This window comes from Sminthopsis crassicaudata, chromosome 1 (genome assembly GCF_048593235.1).
Source record: "Sminthopsis crassicaudata isolate SCR6 chromosome 1, ASM4859323v1, whole genome shotgun sequence".
Taxonomy (NCBI): domain Eukaryota; kingdom Metazoa; phylum Chordata; class Mammalia; order Dasyuromorphia; family Dasyuridae; genus Sminthopsis; species Sminthopsis crassicaudata.
In genome coordinates, this window is record NC_133617.1 from 117978357 (window position 1) to 117997522 (window position 19166).

A 19166-nucleotide genomic window follows, 5' to 3' on the forward strand; every position below is an offset into this window, starting at 1 on the left:
TCTAATTCATTGAATCTCTTTCTCGGCTCTTATTGCCGAGGCTACTGTTTGTAATACAATATTGAATACTAATGGTGATAGTGGGCAACCTTGTGTCACTCCTGATCTTACTGGGAAAGGTTCCAGTTTATATCCATTACATATGATGCTTACTGACGGTTTTAAATATATGCTCCTGATTATTTTAAGGAATAGTCCATTTACTCCTATACTCTCCAGTGTTTTTAGTAGGAATGGATGTTGAATTTTATCAAATGCTTTTTCTGCATCTATTGAGATGATCATATGGTTTTTATTAATTTGATTATTAATATGGTCAATTATACTAATAGTTTTCCTAATATTAAACCAGCCTTACATTCCTACTTGATCATAGTGCATTACCTGGGGATGATTTTCTGAAGTCTTTTTTGGTAATATCTTATTTAAAATTTTAGCATCAATATTCATTAAGGAGAATGGTCTATAGTTTTCTTTCTCACTTTTCAATCTACCTGGTTTTGGTATCAGTATCATGTCTGTCTCATAAAAGGAATTTGGTAGGATTCCTTCAATTTCTATTTTTTCAAATAGTTTATATAGCATTGGAGTTAGTTGTTCTTTAAATGTTTGGTAGAATTCACATGTAAATCCATCTGGTCCTGGGGATTTTTTCTTAGGGGGTTGGTTAATAGCTTGTTCTATTTCTTTTTTCTGAAATGGAACTATTTAGACTACTTACTTCTTCCTCTGTTTATCTGAGCAACCTATATTTTTGAAAGTATTCTTCCATTTCATTTAAGTTATTGAATTTATTGGCATAAAGTTGAGCAAAGTAGCTCCTAACTATTGTTATAATTTCCTCTTCATTAGTGGTGAGTTCTCCCTTTTCATTTTCAAGACTAACAATTTGCTTTTTCTCTTTCCTTTTTTTAATCAGATTTACTAAGGGTTTGTCTATTTTGTTGGTTTTTTCATAGAACCAACTCTTAGTTTTATTAATTAATTCAACATTTTTTTACTTTCAATTTCATTAATCTCACCTTTTATTTTTAGAATTTCAAGTTTTGTGTTTGTCTGGAGGTTTTTCATTTGTACCTTTTCTAGCAACTTTAGTTGTAAGCCCAATTCATTGACCCGCTCTTTCTCTATTTTATGCAAGTAGGCCTCTCAAGATATAAAACTTCCCCTTATTACTGCTTTGGCTGTATCCCACACATTTTGGTATGGTGTCTCATCATTGTCATTTTCTTGGGTGAAGTTATTAATTATGTCTATGATTTGCTGTTTTACCCAATCATTCTTTAGTATAAGATTATTTAGTTTCCAATTATTTTTTGGTCTATTTTCCCCTGCCTTTTTATTAAATGTAATTTTAATTGAATTGTGGTCTGAAAAGGATGCATTTACTATTTCTTCCTTACTGCATTTGATTTTGAGGTTTTTGTGTCCTAGTATGTGATCAATTTTTGTATAGCTTCCATGAACTGCTGAGAAGAAAGTATACTCCTTTCTGTCTCCATTTAGCTTTCGCCAAAGATCTACCATATCAAACTTTTCTAGTATTCTATTTACCTCTTTGACTTCTTTCTTATTTATTTTGTGGTTTATCTAATTCTGAGAGTGCAAGGTTGAGATCTCCCACTATTATAGTTTTGCTGTCTATTTCTTCTTGTAGTTCTCTTAACTTACCCCATTCACATTTATGGTTAGAATGACTAATTCTATATTGCCCCTGCTTATGCTTTTCTCCTTTCCTTCCCTCTTACCTCCCTACCCAGTATTAAACTTGTGAACACCACTTGCTTTTCACAGCCCTCCCTTTTTAGTATCCCTCTCCCACCTTAAAGTTCCTCTTCCTATTTTACCCCTTTTTTCTCACAATTTCTGTATTGCCTTCCCCTTAGCTTACTCCTTCCCTCTCACTTTTCAATGAAGTGGAAGAAGTGTCACCATAAATCGAATATGTCTATTGATACACACTATTTTCATCCCCCTCCTTTCTTTCTCTCAGATATAATAGGTTACCTTTGCCTCTTCATGAGATATAGTACCACCACTATACCCTTTTTTATGATATAATTTCCTTTCCACCTCTAGTTTCTAGGACAAATTATACATGTGTTCTTTACATATCTTTATGGCAGAAATATACTTCTTAAGATTTCTTTTTACCTTTTTAGAAATTTCTTGAGTTCTGTATTTGAAGATCAAACATTTTATGTAGGTCTGGTTTTTTTCATCAAGAATAGATGGAATTTATTTATTTTGTTCAATGTCTATCTTCTTCCCTGGAAAAAGATGTTCATTTTTGCTGGGTAAGTTATTCTTGGCTACATGCCAAGTTCCTTAGCCTTTCAGAATATCATGTTCCAGGCCCTTCGTTCCTGTAATGTGGACGCTGCTAGATCCTGAGTTATCCTTATTGTGGCTCTTCCATATCTGAATTGCTTTTTTCTAGCAGCTTCCAGTATTTTTTCCTTTGTCTGATGGTTCTTGAACTTGGCCAATATATTTCTTGGCGTTTTGATTTTAGGGTAGGCGATTGATGAATTTTTTCAATGTCTATTTTACCCTCTGTTTCCAAAACGTCTGGGCAGTTCTCTTTGATAATTTCCTGGAAAATAGTGTCCAGGCTCTTTTTTTCCTCACATTTTTCAGGGAGTCCAATTATTCTCACATTGTCTCTCCTGGATCTGTTTTCCAGGTCTGTTGTCTTCCCAAGAAGGTATTTGACATTCTTTTCAATTGTTTCGTTTTTCTGGTTTTGCTTGACTTCTTCTTGGTTTCTCCTTGAGTCATTCATTTCTACTTGTTCGAGTCTAATTTTCAATGATGTATCTACATTATAGATGCAGGCTTAAAAATAAGTTTAAAATGCTATTATAAATGAGAGAAATAGAAAAAAATCGACAAGAAATGAGAGCTATAGAGAGCCTTTTTGATTTCCTCTATGAGATTCTTTTGTATTGAGGAGCAGCTCATATCCCCCTTAGGGGATTCCTCTGGAGACAATCTGCTTTTAGTCTCTTCAGGGTTTGAAGTCTGCGCTCTCTCCATACAGAAGCTGTCAATGGTTAGAGCCTTTTTAAATTTTTGTTCATTTTGTCAGAGCGTGAATGGAAGAAAACAAATTGACAAGAGAAACAATTGGTCTGTTTCTAGGGGGGATGGGGCTGGATAGTGTTTCTGAGTTTTCTCTACAGACTGAGGGAGACAGCAGAGAGGCAGTAACAGGACAGCAATGGCTGTGCTGCATCTGTGCTCTGAGGCTCTGAGAACTCGGAGTCACTCCAGGTGGGGTTGGGGGTGGCCAGGTCCTGAGAGATGCTAGCTTTCCAGGGTTTTATTCTTCACCTCTGGTGTACCCTCTCCACTGCTCCTGGCTTGCTGCCAAGACGGAACATCCACACTGGGGAAAAAGTCTTTTGACAGAAATGGCAGAGATTGCACCCCTCCCCCCTCAGGTCCGAGCTGTGTAAGCTGCCTGTCTCGCTCTCGCTGCCTGCCCTCAGTCTGCGCCCAGTCTGTTCAACCTTTCCCAAAGCAAATACAGACCTTCTCTGGCGAATTTCAAGGATGTCTTCTGTTGATGATTATTTGTGGGTTTCTTTTCTGGTCAAGCATTAACTCTGAGGATTGTCATGAAGTAAGTCCTGAGGGGAAATGCAGAGCTCAAGCAGCTGTCTGCCTCCACGCAGCCATCTTGGCCAGAAGTCAAGGGTCTGTCTTTAATCTTCTTTCTGTGTACCCCCTGTTTTGGCAATCTTTAATCACAACCAAGGCTTCAGCTTCCAGTTTTATGCAGATGATTTCCTAGATGAATGTCTCTAGATTTCTCTCTTAGCAGTAGATTAATGTCTCTTAGAAGGATGTCTCTACCCAAATGCCGCACAGCAACTGCAAATTCTACATGTCCATAACAGATTATCTTTCTCCCAAACCATTTCCACATTCTTTGGCATTGCCATTCAACTTGTCTTCCGTGTTCACAAGCTTCAGGGGTTTTTATTCTTTATTCAAATTTTTATTCTTAATTCTTTCTTTTTATCTCCTGGATTTATATTGGATTTATATTCAATTATTTTCTCAATTGAATTGAATACAATAAATATTTAGGAAGCATCTATCAAAATGTTAAATAGTAGGAATACAAAGACAAAATTAAACCATCACTGATCTCAAGGAGTTGGCATTTTACTATTGCTTCCAGGTCCACATTATAGTAGTATCTAAGAGAAATAAGGGATAAAGTATCAGGAAGACCTGGATTCAAATCCTTCCTGAGACACTTACTAGGTTATAGGACCTAGACAAACCATTCATCCTCTTTTAGTCTTAATTTCCTTATTTATAAAATAATACCACCACTTTTTTTGACCATAGCAGTAACTTTCCAACAAGTCATCTCCACTTCTCAGTGCCCAGAAATGTAACCTAGGCTTGTAATAGAGGGATTCCCAGAATTGATTTTGGAAATAGCTTCAACTCCAGCTAATAGCTTGGGCCCTGGAAAAATAACTCAGTGCCCAAAGCTCTCAGAATGGAGTACTGTGAGAACAGACTGTGGTCTGCCAAGAAATTCTCTGCCAAGAAAATAGCACAAGAGGTGAGAAAGTAACGCAGAGAGCATATAGGGATGCAGAGACATCTTCTAGAGAGGCTAAGTCACACCCATGAAAGACCTCCAGGTAGACCAGCAATGCTTGGTTACCCAGGGTAGATATCTGGAAGACTAACTAAAGAACAATAACAACAACAACAACAATAAAATATTATGGGGCCAGGGATACCTAAGACATCTAACCAAAGAAAAGAATTAACTTCAAAACAACAAACCTCAAAGAAAAATAGTTTTACCCTCAAAATTAGAGTTTTTAGAATAAACAATGCAGGCTTAAAAATAAGTTTAAAATGCTATTATAAATGAGAGAAATAGAAAAAAATCGACAAGAAATGAGAGCTATGGAGGAGAGCTGAAAAATAAATTATTAGGTTGCCCCATAGATACTAAACCTTATCTACATTATAGATTCCCTGAAAATTAGAATGATCAAAAGGAAGCTGATGAGACATGTCTATGAGACAACATGAAATATTAAGACAAGAAAATATAATTTATCTGATACAAAAAGTACTTAGTTGACCTATAAACATACCAAAGAGATATAATTTAAGAATCATTGAATTATCTTTGAAAGTTATGAGCTAACAAAATAAAACAAAAAAGTCTGAATTTAATTTAAAAAACCATGAAATAAAAGCTGCACAGATCTCAGATCTCTTAAAATTACATATCTAGTTAATGTAAAGGGAAACATGCATTTTTATGTATTTTGCTTGACTATGAATATTTGTTGCAGAAGTAGGTTTTTTTTTAGTTGTGTTGAAGTAGAGTAAAATAGAGAAAGGGTACATAAGTTTATTAATCAAAGAAAATTTATTTCCTTTAAAGAAAGGAAGAGGAAATACTGAAAGAAGATCAGCTTTTTGAATTCTTTCCTACTTTTTCTTTCTTACCATTTTACTTGGCATTTTTTTTTCAGTTCAGAATAAAAACAAATAAACAAAACAAAATAAAAAACCCTACTATTTGTCTTCAGAGATCAGAACTATGAGAAAAACAAGAAAAATTTTAAAAGAAAGGAAGTTAGTTTTTTTTTTTTTGGTTTGTTTGTTTTTGTTTTTGCCAGAAAAAAACTACTGATTAGAACTATCCATAAATAGAATTGGCTAGTTTGAGAAGTAGTAGATTCCCTTTCATTGTAGGCCTTTTTTTTTCCCCCAAAGAGGACATCACAGGTGATGTGAATTGAATTCTAAGTGAGACAGAGTTACACAAAAACATCAGCCTCAGTCTCTTTTCCAGTCATCAAAGTCCAACAACAAGACAAAAGTCAGAACAACTGGCGATGGCCTGGGATGCAGTGGATGACTGGTGATTTTGATGTCTGATTAAGCTCCACACATTCTGCAGTAACTGCTTCAGATCCCTTTATGGCTGTTGGAACAAATTGTTCTTATTTACCCATTCAATTAAGGAAAGTCTTCATATGCTTGGGGAAGACATTCCCTTCACTTAATGTTGGGTTTGTTGGTCATACTCACTTGGTCTAATCTGTTTGCAGAGATGATTTTACCATGGTGTGGCTGCTGCATGTGCTATAGTTTCTTGGAACCATAGGTGAGAATTGGGTGACAGATGGACACCGAAGCTCGATGAACAGCCCTGAAAAGGTTTTAGCAAGCCCTCACAAAAGAGGTTCTTGTCCTCTCTAAACACTTCATACAACTTGAGAAAAGAATTAGCAGGAAGATAAAAACAAGAAAGATAAGAAGACAAGATAAAAAAGAGCAGCAGTCAGTAGGACAAGCTTTCAAAAGAGACAGGATAAAATTGATAAAGCCTTTTCCAAATATCTTAGATAGATAATCAACAATCTCCTTATATACTCTTTATAGGTGATAGAAGATGGCTGCACACTTATATTACATCTTCAGGTTTATAAAAACTCTAATTTCTAAGTTCCATTGATAGACAAAACTCATTCTCAGGAAATTTCTTCTTACATTAAACCAAAACCTTTCTCCAATAACGACTCCCAATATCCCATCCCCAAAGGTCTAAGTTGGCTCTTCTAGAGCCAAGTAGCATAGGTCTGAGACTTCAGAAAGAGAAATTAATGTTGTTGGTCAATGTCATGTATTGATATATGTTTGCATATATATATATAAACAAATTTGTAACTGTTTAAAAAGTTTAAAATGATGCATTAATTCTCTGAAACAGAAAAAGATATCTTCGAGAGTGCAGATAAAAGCAGGCAACAGAAGTCAATGAATAAAGAAAGTCAATATAAATCCTACTCCTTATAAATTGTTGTTGTTCAGTTGTTTGCCTCAATTTCTGATCTGTAAAATGAGGTGGAAAAGGAAATGGCAAATTACTTCAATATTTTTGCCAAAGAAACTTTCAAATGAAATTATGAAAGAGGCCTTTGATCATGGGCTGAAAAGTCATTTTTCATGTATGTTGTAGTGGGTATTCTTTGTCATGAACTGGTTCATATGACTTACTGAAGTCCATTCCATGTAAAAAAATCTATTGTTCTTTAAATGAATACCCAGTAAGTAACTCATGACATTCTTTGAAAACAGAGATAGGTAATAAATCACAAGGCTAAAAAGCACAGGGGACAATATATGGGCACTAGAGCATGGAACAATGTGTAGAATGATGCTCTCAAAACCAGGAAGACCTGGTTCAAATCTAACCTTTCAAAATACTGTGCTGACTCTGGGCAAGTCACTTAGTGTCTTACTGAAGTAGGACTTACTATAATTATCTATTTATTATAAATATCTGACTATAAATTGCTGAGAAGTGCTTTTTTACCTGCTTTGGTTAAGAAAGTTTCCTTACTTGGGAGTTTCCTATCCCATTAAATCAAATGTCCAATCCTTATACTATATCTCAGTGCAAACATACAAATCTAAGATATTAACTAAAAAATTGAAAATCTACCCTTTAAAATTAACACTAAAAGATTGTCATATATTAATAATTGTTCCATCCAGAAGGCTGGAATTAGTTTGTAAAGAAATATCTTTCCTAGTCCCAGGTGGATTGTATTGACATGAAGATATAAGGTATAATAAATAAAATGATGATGAAATTTAGAGAAGGAGAAAAAAACAAAAAATAAAATAGCATTTTCAGGAAGATAGATGGTAGATAAATGATAAAACTATAAAGAAAGCAATAACTCTATGAGTGTGTGTCTAAGTTTTCCCACAATTTCTAAAATCACACTGAGATGCAAGTTGACAGTCTATTGACTCTGCTCCTTAAAATTTCAGGATTGCAAAATGTATTTCAGTGAGAAGTAGCCAAAGGTCTTCATAATACTTCTTTTAATATGCATGTTATATTCAATTATCTAGTACAATGTAAACTCTCCCCAAATAAAATGTTAAATTGCAGAGATAACTAAATGGGACAGTGGATAGAGTCAGGAAGAACTGAATTCACATATGGTTTCAGACATTTACTGCCTCAGTTTCCTCATCTATAAAAACTATATAATAATAGAACCCATTTCTCAAGGCAGCTATGAGAATCAAATAAGATCATATTTCTAAAATATGTTGTAAATCTTAATCTACATAAATGCTATGTGGGAATCAAAATTATCCCACCTACAATAAAAGAAACTGAGGCAGAACTCTGAGTCAATGGCATTTTATTAAAGAGTCCATGACTCCCTTCAATGGAATGAACCTCAGATCTTCCACATCATCTGAAATTTCCAGGCACTTTTTTCCAGGGCACTATTTAAATAGGGCTAGATATCCAGTTATCCGGAACAGCTATACCAAACATGAAATAATTGCATTGATTGATATGCTAAAATAAGCATTATGTTAGCAGGATCACAAGTTGGATGAAACAAGAAATATCTCTACCTAAGATGGACAGGTTTCTTTTTAGATTGGGCAGGAATAAATAGTACAAGATATCACAAATTGGGTGACCTAAGTGATCATAAGACTGTTATCTACACTTATTGGACAAATGATTGGTCTGGAGATATAAAAAATATTTTGGGGGACTTTCCATATAGTTGTGGTCTCTACCACATTAGAAAAACAAGAATGGTTGACCTTTAGTTAACTTTCTATAGTTGAGCAAATTAATTTAGAATCTGCAGCCCACAGATTTGGGACCTTTTATGTAAAACCTTGATATGATTCTATCAAATTGATTAATAATGATTAGAAGAGTAGGGGTAAAAATGAATTCTCACAGCTACTGATATTATTATTATTATTATTATTATTTAAATATTATTATTATTAAAAAGCATTGTTAATGCTTTTAATTTAAAATCATATTTGACTTTCTTTAAAATGAGAGTAGTCATCTAGTTGGTATATGTGAGTATGTGTATGTGTGTGCACATGTGTGTGTAACTTAGGGCTTTTATCCCTTGTTTAAGTATTGGGGTACCTTTGGAAATTGTATTTGTTCACCCACAATAGCTTGCTCTGATCCCTGGTGAAAACAGTGAATGTTGTGCCCTGATCCCCTGCCATCTCATTGCATTGGCAGATCATTGTTAGCACACTGTGTCCTGTTTTATGCATGTTTCCACTTCTGGTGTCAGCAGTGGCATTTTAAATTAAAAATTCTTTGGCACATCAATATACCCTAATAAACCCAATATATCTGCTTCTGAAACTGGTAAATATTCTATTTGTTGTGAAATGATTCATATTCTTGCTTATATAATTATTTTCCATTTTTTTCCTCCTTTCTTTTCAATGTTACTAGGACTTGTGTATTTGGCATTTAAGAATTACATTTATGTAAATTCTGGATATTTGCTATGTTAAGGGATTTGGGGCCCAGTTGTTTGATGGGAAATCCAAGAAAAGCATCAGTAGCAGGTGGAAATGGGAGAAAGAGAGACAGAGACAGAGAGAGACAGAGACAAACAGATAGACAGAAATAGACAGAGACAGAAAGAGACAGAGACAGAGAAAGACAAAGAGTGACAGAGAGACACACAAACACAGATACAGAGACACAGAATAGGATATGGATTCTTCTTCAGACTACTTGGCAATCAAGAAATATTTTTACAAGGTGAATGATTTCAATACAGAGATGATTAAAAAATAAGAAGGAAATGTCACAATTTTCAAAAGCCAATTGAGGATTCCAGAAAGTCTTAAGGGAGTCAATGGTAAATTTGGATGCTGCTGAATTCCTTTGGACAAACTGAAAGTTGATGCCAAAGTGAATGAACACTATAGACTTTCCAGAAGGCTATGCATATTTCAGTGTTAGGTATAGAGACATGGAAAGAGGAATTAAGCAAGAGGGGAATAATCCCTAAGGAGGCTGCCATGAAAAGGACTAGGCAACATACCAAGAGACTGAAAGCCAGAAGAGATCATTTCAATGACTGGGAAACAAGTGAGGTGCAATTTGCTGAGCTGATAAATGCCATGATTTCGTTTGCAACAAAGAATCATTTAATGAAAAGACTGAATCCAGTTTTGTGCAAAAAAAATGGCCTGGCACAAATTATTTTGATGTCTTGAGTTTGGCATAAAACCTCCCAATCTCTTGCCAATCACTAGCATTTTGCCAGGATAATTTCACTACTTGAAGAAGAGAGGAAGAAACTCTTATTTTCACAAGAAAGAGTTGGGGAAATAGTAAGACCTACAATGATATAGGCTTACTTTATCAGCAAGGATTGGTGAAGGGTGGGAATATCTAGTGGCTCTCAACTTCTCTTGACATGGTCTCATGTTTTTTTTTTTTTTTTATGGAATGTCTGGTCATCACTGCAGGTTTTATTAAGGGAAATGGTGATTCACATGGACTTCAGAAGTGAAGTGAGAATGGTCCCTACGGCAGGTAGGTAAAATTTGTTTATATCCTTAGGTGACCTGGAAGCTGGTCACAGGGACCAGTCAAGTCTTGGGATCTCTGTCTCCTTTTAGGATACAAGTAATCCCTTTCACAGAAAAGGAGAAGGAATGAGCCTAATTTTAACTGGAAAAAATTAATATTCATCCTACCATAAGGCCCTTGCAATAATTCACTCTGCATCGCATCTCTTATTAGGGTGCTAATAGTAGGAATTGAAAAAAAAAAGCGAAATCTCCAGGACTAGGTAACTGATTTAAAAAAAAAGAGAGAGAGAAAAGGGAAGGGGAAGAATCTGAGATATAAACCTCAAGGTTTTGAACAATGGCACCTAGGTGGTGAGGTGGACAAAGTGCCAGGTCTGAAATCAGGAAAGTTCATCTTCCTCCGGCTTCAGACACTTACTAGACATATGACCTTCAGCAAGTTGCTTAACCCTTTTTGCCTCAACTTCCTCATCTGTAGAATGAACTAGAGAAAGAAATGGCAAACCACTCCCATATCTTTGTCAAAACAAACAAACAAAATCCAAATGAGGTCATGAGGAATTGGATGTGATTGGACAACAGCAACTTTTGAGCATGGGAGACAAGAGAATTGTAAAATCATAAGGAGAAGGAGGTTTGAATGGAATTTTAATAATTAAATTGTATAGTTCAGACTCCTGATGTATAGAAAGGTTTCCCAATGGGAATCATACTTCAGGACTTCTAGATTTTTTAGTATCTCTCAACCCCAGACTCCCATATGTAAACTGTTGCTAAAGCATGGTGATTTCATCTTAGTAACATCTCTCTAATATGCTCCTATCTCTTTTTTGATATTATCACCATCAGTGTAAACTCTCACCATCTCTTTCATTACTGCAACAATCTGTTAGTGACTCTGCCAACTCAAGTCTCTCCCCACACCAACCATTATTTAGAACCAAAAGAGATTCTCTTGCAGTGGTCCTCAAACTTTTTAAATAGGGGGCCAGTTCACTGTCCCTCAGACTGTTGGAGGGCCAGACTGTAGTAAAAACAAAACCTCACACTCTGTCTCTGCCCCTCAGCCCATTTGCCATAACCTGGCGGGCCACATAAATGTCCTCAGCAGGCCACATCTGGCCCGTGGGCTGTAGTTTGAGAACCCCTGTTAAAGCATAGGTCCTATAATGGCATCCACCCATCCCTTACTCAATAAACTACAGCAATTTCCTATTGCCTCCAGCAGCTGATACAAAATTCTCTTGTGTTCAAAGCCCTTTATAACCTAGTTCCCTCCTACTTTTTCAGTCTTCATACATCTTATTTTACAACATGTATTCTTTGATCTGTTGACATTGGCCTCCTGGTAACTACCATGTTAATCATGGAATATACTCTATTTCTCCAATTTTCTCTGGCTGTCCTCAATACCTGGAATGGTCTTCCTCCTCTGTTCCAACTACTGACCTCTCTGACTTCTTTTAAGTCCCAATTAAAATCCCATCTTCAACCTGAAGTCTTCATTAACACCTTTTACTTACAATGCCTTTCTTCTGTTAATAATTTCCTATCCTTTATAGAATATAATATGTAAACATATATTTCTTGTACATTGTCTCCTCCATTTGTTAGCTCTTTTATATCCTCAGTGCTTAGCATTGTGCCTGACATGTAGTGGGTGATTAATAAATATTGATTGATTGATTGATGTCTCTTTTCAGGTGTCATCTCTTACAGGAAGCTTCTTTAATAACCTCCCATCCTTAGTTCTTTTTTCCTTCTCAAATCACTTTTCATTTACTTCTCTGTGTATGATGTCATCAGTAGAATACAAGCCCTTTGAAGTCAATGTCTGTTTTAGTTTTTGTCTTTGCATTGCCAGACTGTGCTTTGAACAGGTACTTAATAAATATGTGTTGAATTGAATTGAAACTGACTAGATAAATACATCTTTGTTCTAGTCTATTTAACATGGAAAATCCTCTCTTATAAGTGGTATAATATTTCTGTGTACTGGGGTAGCACTTTTAATTCCCATAAGTATAATAACTAACCAATTATTATTCAATATATGCAAGTGGATATAAGTAAATATATTCATTTTATGATCTAGAAATCAAGAAAGAGAAGCTGTAAGCTTTACTCTCCATCATACGTGGAAGGAAATTTACTGGGGTGGATGTGAGAACTTGCTTTGCATATTTCTGCTACTCTCCTGGTTAGCTCTGAAACTGGAAACACACAGTCCTTGGTAGGGTGAGGATGGAACAGGGGAAAGGGGTGATTGTGTAGGCCCATGTTCATTAATTCTTTTACACTTCCTGAATTTGTACCTAAACAATGTGTGTATACTCATGGGGTCCTCTTTCAAATGTTAGTCAGCTGGATCATTCTCTGGTGAAGTGAAAACTCTTTTCAACAATTGAACTATAAGTTTTTTTTAACAGAATAAGAAAAAAAAGAAAAACAGAAAAGGAATACAAAATTAAAATGAAACAAAACAAGAGAGCTTTGCCATATGCCCAGCATAAGGAGGATTCAAAATGTGCTTTGGTAATTTTGGACTGTAAGCCCTTCAATTATTTTAGAAATTCACCTTTAAAATCAACTATCCACCTTGTTTGAGACCTTTCAATATAAGAGTTTATAAATGTAATATCTAAAAATATGTTCTCACTTTATTTTACTTTCAATTCAATTTAGCTTAATAAAATATTTTGTCAAGTGATTATTAGGTTCAAGATCTTATAACAGACACTAATGTTTTTACAACATAGTCCCCTAGATGGTGATTTTGTGATATTACTAATCTAAAGTCAGAAAGACCTGAGTTCAAATCCAGCCTCAGACATCTACTATTTGTGTGACCCTTGGCAAATCACTTAATCTCTATTTGCCTCAATTTTCTTGTCAGTGAAAAGGGAACAATAATTGTACTTATCTCCCAAGACTATTATAAGAATCACATGAGATAAGTATAAAATGGTTGAACTACATGAACTACATAAAGTTTTTTTTTGGTCTAAATCTGTTCTATTATTATAATTAATTCAAAGGTTATATATTTATTATATTATAATTTTATTTATTAATATATTTATTTATTATTAAAATATCTGTGTCCCCAAAACATTAAAAATAAAGTGCTTAGCACAGTGCCTAGCACATGGTAAGTACTATATAAATGTCATTATTATGTTACAGAAGTTTATAATCTGATCCATATATGGTATACAAACACAAATATATATATGTATATATATTTATATACATAAATACATTTATATAAATATATAAATATATGTGTATGTTAATATAAAAGGTTAGTCCAATATATGGAGTGGATAGATAGATATCTAGCATCTGTTTTACTTTCTTTTTTATTCATTCATTTAATAAGCATATATTAAGCACCCATTATGTACCAGACACTGTGTTAAGTGCTGGGGTAATAGAAATGGGCAAAAGATAATCCCTGCCCTGAAGAAGCTTACAGTCTAATGTGGGAGATGAGATACAAATAAATATATGTAAAGCAAGCTATGTACAAGATAAATGGAAAGTTAAAAGAGGGAGCCCTGGAATAAATATAGGTTACGAAACAGAAAGAGGTCAGATTTATTCTTCACTTCCTTATTCACCTGTCTCCAAGAGGTGCATTGGGTCAGAATTGTATCTATCTATCCCACATCACATATTGGTATTCTAGGTATATGATTTTTTAGAGAATCAGAATAGCTACTTTATTCATTGGAGAATTGGAGAACAACAGTTAGCTTCTTCTCACCAGGTTAGTTCCTTTCACACACATATACATACAACAAAGACACATACAACAAAGACACATACAGAGATAGTGAAAAAATACATTTTCCTAAGCACACAGTAAATAGAAATCAGGAAAGCTATATAGATTAGAGAAAATACATAATGCATAAGAGTAGATGAGGATTTTCACTAGAACTGAGAGAAAAATTTCAGTTCAGTCAATGGGAGAACAAACTTACTGGGTAAGTCTACTCTTGGCAGTCCATAAGTTTGCAACTACTAGTGAATTGAAGTGAGAGCCATTGAGATGGAGAAAAATAGGACATGATCTCTGTCTTCAAATTGGATATATGAGTCCAGGAAGATGAAGAAGGTAAAGATGAAATTCTGAGAATGATGAAGCTATTGAAAGAAATAGGGAGGAAAGGTGCAAAAGGCAAGTTTTTGGGTGATGAGGTCTTGGATATGTTGAACAAGTGACGTTGATTGGACATATACATAGTAGCTGAATCTATGGGATTGGATTCTTAAAGGGAATGATAAGTAAAGATATAAACTGGAGGGCAAGAGTAGTCCAGACTATTCTTGAAGGTTAATAGTGAAGGGTATGAGAGATATTAGTAACTTGGTGGCTATCAGGGACTAAAGGGTGAAAAAAATTTAATTACAGGGGAAAGTTGAGCATATTTGATTGTTGTGGAAAAGGAAAAGGGAGGTTAGGGAAGATTTAAATGTCATAGAAATCTAGAGAAAGTTATTTGATTTAAAAAACTAGGAAAAAAGCAGTTGGCAGAAATTAATGCAGCTAGGATAAAAAGAGAAATAACCAAATAGGAAAATGTTTGCATATTAAATTTCTTAGATAAGAGTTTTGTATTTAAAATAGATAATGAAAAGCTGTCAAGGGGGTCAAGAATATCAACAAATAGTTCCCCCCAAAAGAATAGCAAATTATTGAAAATCATATAAAAGTTACAAATTAATAATAAACAAATTGATAATAAGAAAAGAAATACACATTGAAACAACCCTGAAGTTTCACCTCAGCAAATGGACTAAAGTGACAAAAGATGGAATTCCAAGTAGTCAATTTTAGAGGAATTGTAGGAAGACAGCCATAGTAGTGCATTGTTGGTAGAGATATGAATCAGTAAAAGCACTTTGGAAAGTAATTTTAAAATATGTAAATAAAATGATTAAAATATCCATCTTTGATTCAGAGAAGGAAGTCTTTAATTAAAAGAAAATCCTTCTCTACACTAGTATATTTGTGTCAGCAATGTGTGTGTGTGTGTATGTGTGTGTGTGTGTGTGTGTGTGTGTGTGCCAGCGCACACATAGAAATGGAAACAAAGTAGATGCTTGTTGATTAGGAAATGGCTAGACAAATTGTGATACATAAATGTAATGGAATATTACTGTGCTGAAGGAAATGATAAATATGATGAATACCTTCAAACATGGAAACATAGTTAGGAAATGATGCAGAATGAAAAGCCAAGAAAAGAGAGAGCCAAGAAGGCAGATAGCAACATAAATAGAAAGAACCACTACAAAACAATCAAAAGTAAATGTTTCAAAATTACCAAGAATAATCATGACTGCCAAAAAGAGAAATGAAAAGATACTTTAACCCCCTTCTTTGCAAGGTTGTGAGGTCTATAAGAGTGGTGCATTGCATCTTTTTTCACATTTTTGGATGCATTGATAAGTTTTGCTTATTGTTTTTCTCCCCTCCCCCCCCCCGTTTTTTTTCCTTTTGGAAGCAATAGGCTTAAATGACTTGCCCAGGGTCACTTAGTGTTGGAGGTCATATTTGAACTCTGCTCCTCCTGAATCCAGAGCTGGTGCTGTATCTACTGCATTACTTAATTATTCACTTTTCATTAAAAAATATATATATTATAAGGAATAGTTCTCTAGGAAGGGGAAAATGAAGGAATACAGGGAGAAAAATTAAAATGTAGGGAGGAGAGAATTTTCAAGGTGAGGAATTTCAACAATGTAAAATGCTGCAGAGAAGCTGAGGAATGGATATTTAAAAGTGAGAGAGGGCATAATTGATTAATCAACCAATCAACAAGAATTTGTTATAGGTCTATATGCTCTAGGCACTATAATAGATTCTGGGAAACAATTACAAATAATGAAACAATAAGGTCAAGAAGTCTGCATTCTATGAGAGGAAACAATAAATATTTTCGTATATATAGAATAAATATAAAGAGGGCATATACAAAATACTTAGAGAGGAAAAGCAATAACATTTTGGAGAATCATGTTTCTGTTAATGGCATCTATTGTTACCATATTAACACAATGAATATTATTTAACTGATAAACAAATATAAGAACAAATGAATTTTCCTATTTCTGTTAATTCTTTAGATATGTCATGAAAAAGAGGCAGTTTGCCTCAGTTTCCTTATCCGTAAAATGATCTGGAGCAGGAAATGGCAAATTATTCCAATATCTTTACCAAGAAAATCCCAAAGATACAATTCAAACAACTGAACAACAATAATAATGACTGATGTGGTCAAGAGTCAAATTGGAAATTATTGAAGAGTGAGTGGAAGGAAATGTGGATGGAATACGTGTACATAGATAGACTTTTTTTTAAAGCAAGTTGTATGAAAAAATCTCTTTTTAATTTTTCCCCCCTGAGGCTGGGGTTAAGTGACTTGCCCAGGGTCACACAGCTAGAAAATGTTAAGTGTCTGAGACCAGATTTGAACTCAGGACCTCCTGAATTCAGGGCTGGTGCTCTATCCACTGTGCCACCTAGCTGCCCCTGTATGAAAAAATCTAAAGAAATATACTAATAGTTTGAATGGATGGTAGAGTCAAGAAAAAGTTTATAAATGATAGCATGTGTATATTTCTATAAATTTTGTAACCCAACAAAAAATAGAGCATCACAGATAAAATATATAATTTTGATTACATAAATTTAAAAGGTTTTGCACTTAAGCCCAAAAACTAAGGTTAAAAGAAAAAGAAACAACAATGTATTAGCTTCTCAGTTTTCCCACATTCCCTCCAACATTTATCATTATCTTTTCTGTCATTTTAGCCAATCTGAAAGGTGTATAAACTCTCATAGCTTCTTAATGACAGAACGTGTCTTTTTATTAATTATATTCCCAGAACTTTGCATAGTACCTGGCACAATAAACATAATAAATGTTTATTGGATTGGAGTCCTCAGTTGAGGAATATCTGAATGAACTGTGGTATATATGATGGAATATTATTATGTTAAGGGGCCATCAACAGTTATCCTAACCAGTGGCTAGTCATTGAAATCTGATGACTCTGGAGGAGAGAGAGTGAGAGTAAGGATTCTGCACAGCTCTGCCTCTCTTAAATCAAAATCATTTGCAGGACATTACCCTCTTGATGTCATTGGTCCTCTTCAAGAATGAAAGATGAACAACAACATTTGTGCTAAAAGAAAGGAGGAATTTGATTTCAAAATAGCTGTAGAAATGCTTAGATGAACTGATATAGAATGAAGAGGTAAAAGCTGAAGAACAATTTGATCTGTAATATTTTTTATTAATTTTATAATTATAACATTTTTTACAACATTAAACCTTGTACTCCCTTCTGTTCTGAATTTTCCCCTACTTCCCTCCACCCCCTCCCCTAGATGGCAGGCATTCCCATGCATATTAAATATGTTATAGTATATCCTAGGTACAACATATATGCGCAGAACTGAGTTTTGTTGTTGTTGTTGTTGCAAAGGAAGAATTGGATTCGGAAGGTAAAAAATAACCTGGGGAGAAAAACAAAAAATGCTAACAGTTTAAACTCATTTCCCAGTGTTCCTTCAGAGTAGCTGATTCTGTCCATCATTGATCAATTGGAATTGGATTAGCTCTTCTCTATGTTGAAGATATCCACTTCCCTCAGAGTATATCTTCATACAGTATTGTTGTTGAAGTGTATAGTGAACTTCTGGTTCTGGTCATTTCACTCAGCATCAGTTAATGTAAATCTCTCCAAGTCTCTCCAAGCATCTCTATATTCGTCCTGTTGATCATTTCTTACAGAACAATAATATTCCATAACATTTATATATCATAATTTACCCAACCATTCTCCAATTGATGGGCATCCATTCATTTTCCAGTTTCTAGCCACTATAAAAAGGGCTGCCACAAACATTTGGCACATACAGGTCCTTTTCCTTCTTTAGTATTTCCTTGGGATATAAGCCCAGTAGTAGCACTGCTGGATCAAAGGGTATGCACAGTTTGATAACTTTTTGGGCATAATTCCAGATTGCTCTCCAGAATGGTTGGATTCTTTCACAACTCCACCAATAATGCATCAATGTCCCAATTTTCCCACAGCCCCTCCAACATTCATCATTATTTGTTCCTGACATCTTAGCCAATCTGACAGGTGTGTAGTGGTATCTCAGAGTTGTCTTAATTTGCATTTCTCTGATCAATAGTGATTTGGACCACTCTTTCATATGAGTGGAAATAGTTTCAATTTCATCATCTGAAAATTGTCTATTCATATCCTTTGACCATTTATCAATCAGAGAATGGCTTGGTTTCTTATAAATTAAAGTCAATTCTCTGTATATTTTGGAGAGGAGGCCTTTATCAGAACCTTTAACTGTAAAAATGTTTTCCCAATTTGTTACTTCCCTTCTAATCTTGTTTGCATTAGTTTTGTTTGTGCAAAACCTTTTTAATTTGATGTAATCAAAATCTTCTATTTTGTGATCAATAATGATCTCTAGTTCTCCTCTGGTCATAAATTCCTTCCTCCTCCACAAGTCTGAGAGGTAAACTGTCCTATGTTCCTCTAATTTATTTATGATCTTGTTCTTTAAGCCTAAATCTTGGACCCATTATGATCTTATCTTAGTATGTGATGTTAAATGTGGGTCCATGCCTAGTTTCTGCCATACTAATTTCCAATTTTCCCAGCAGTTTTTATCAAATGATGAATTCTTATCCCAAAAGTTGGGATCTTTAGGT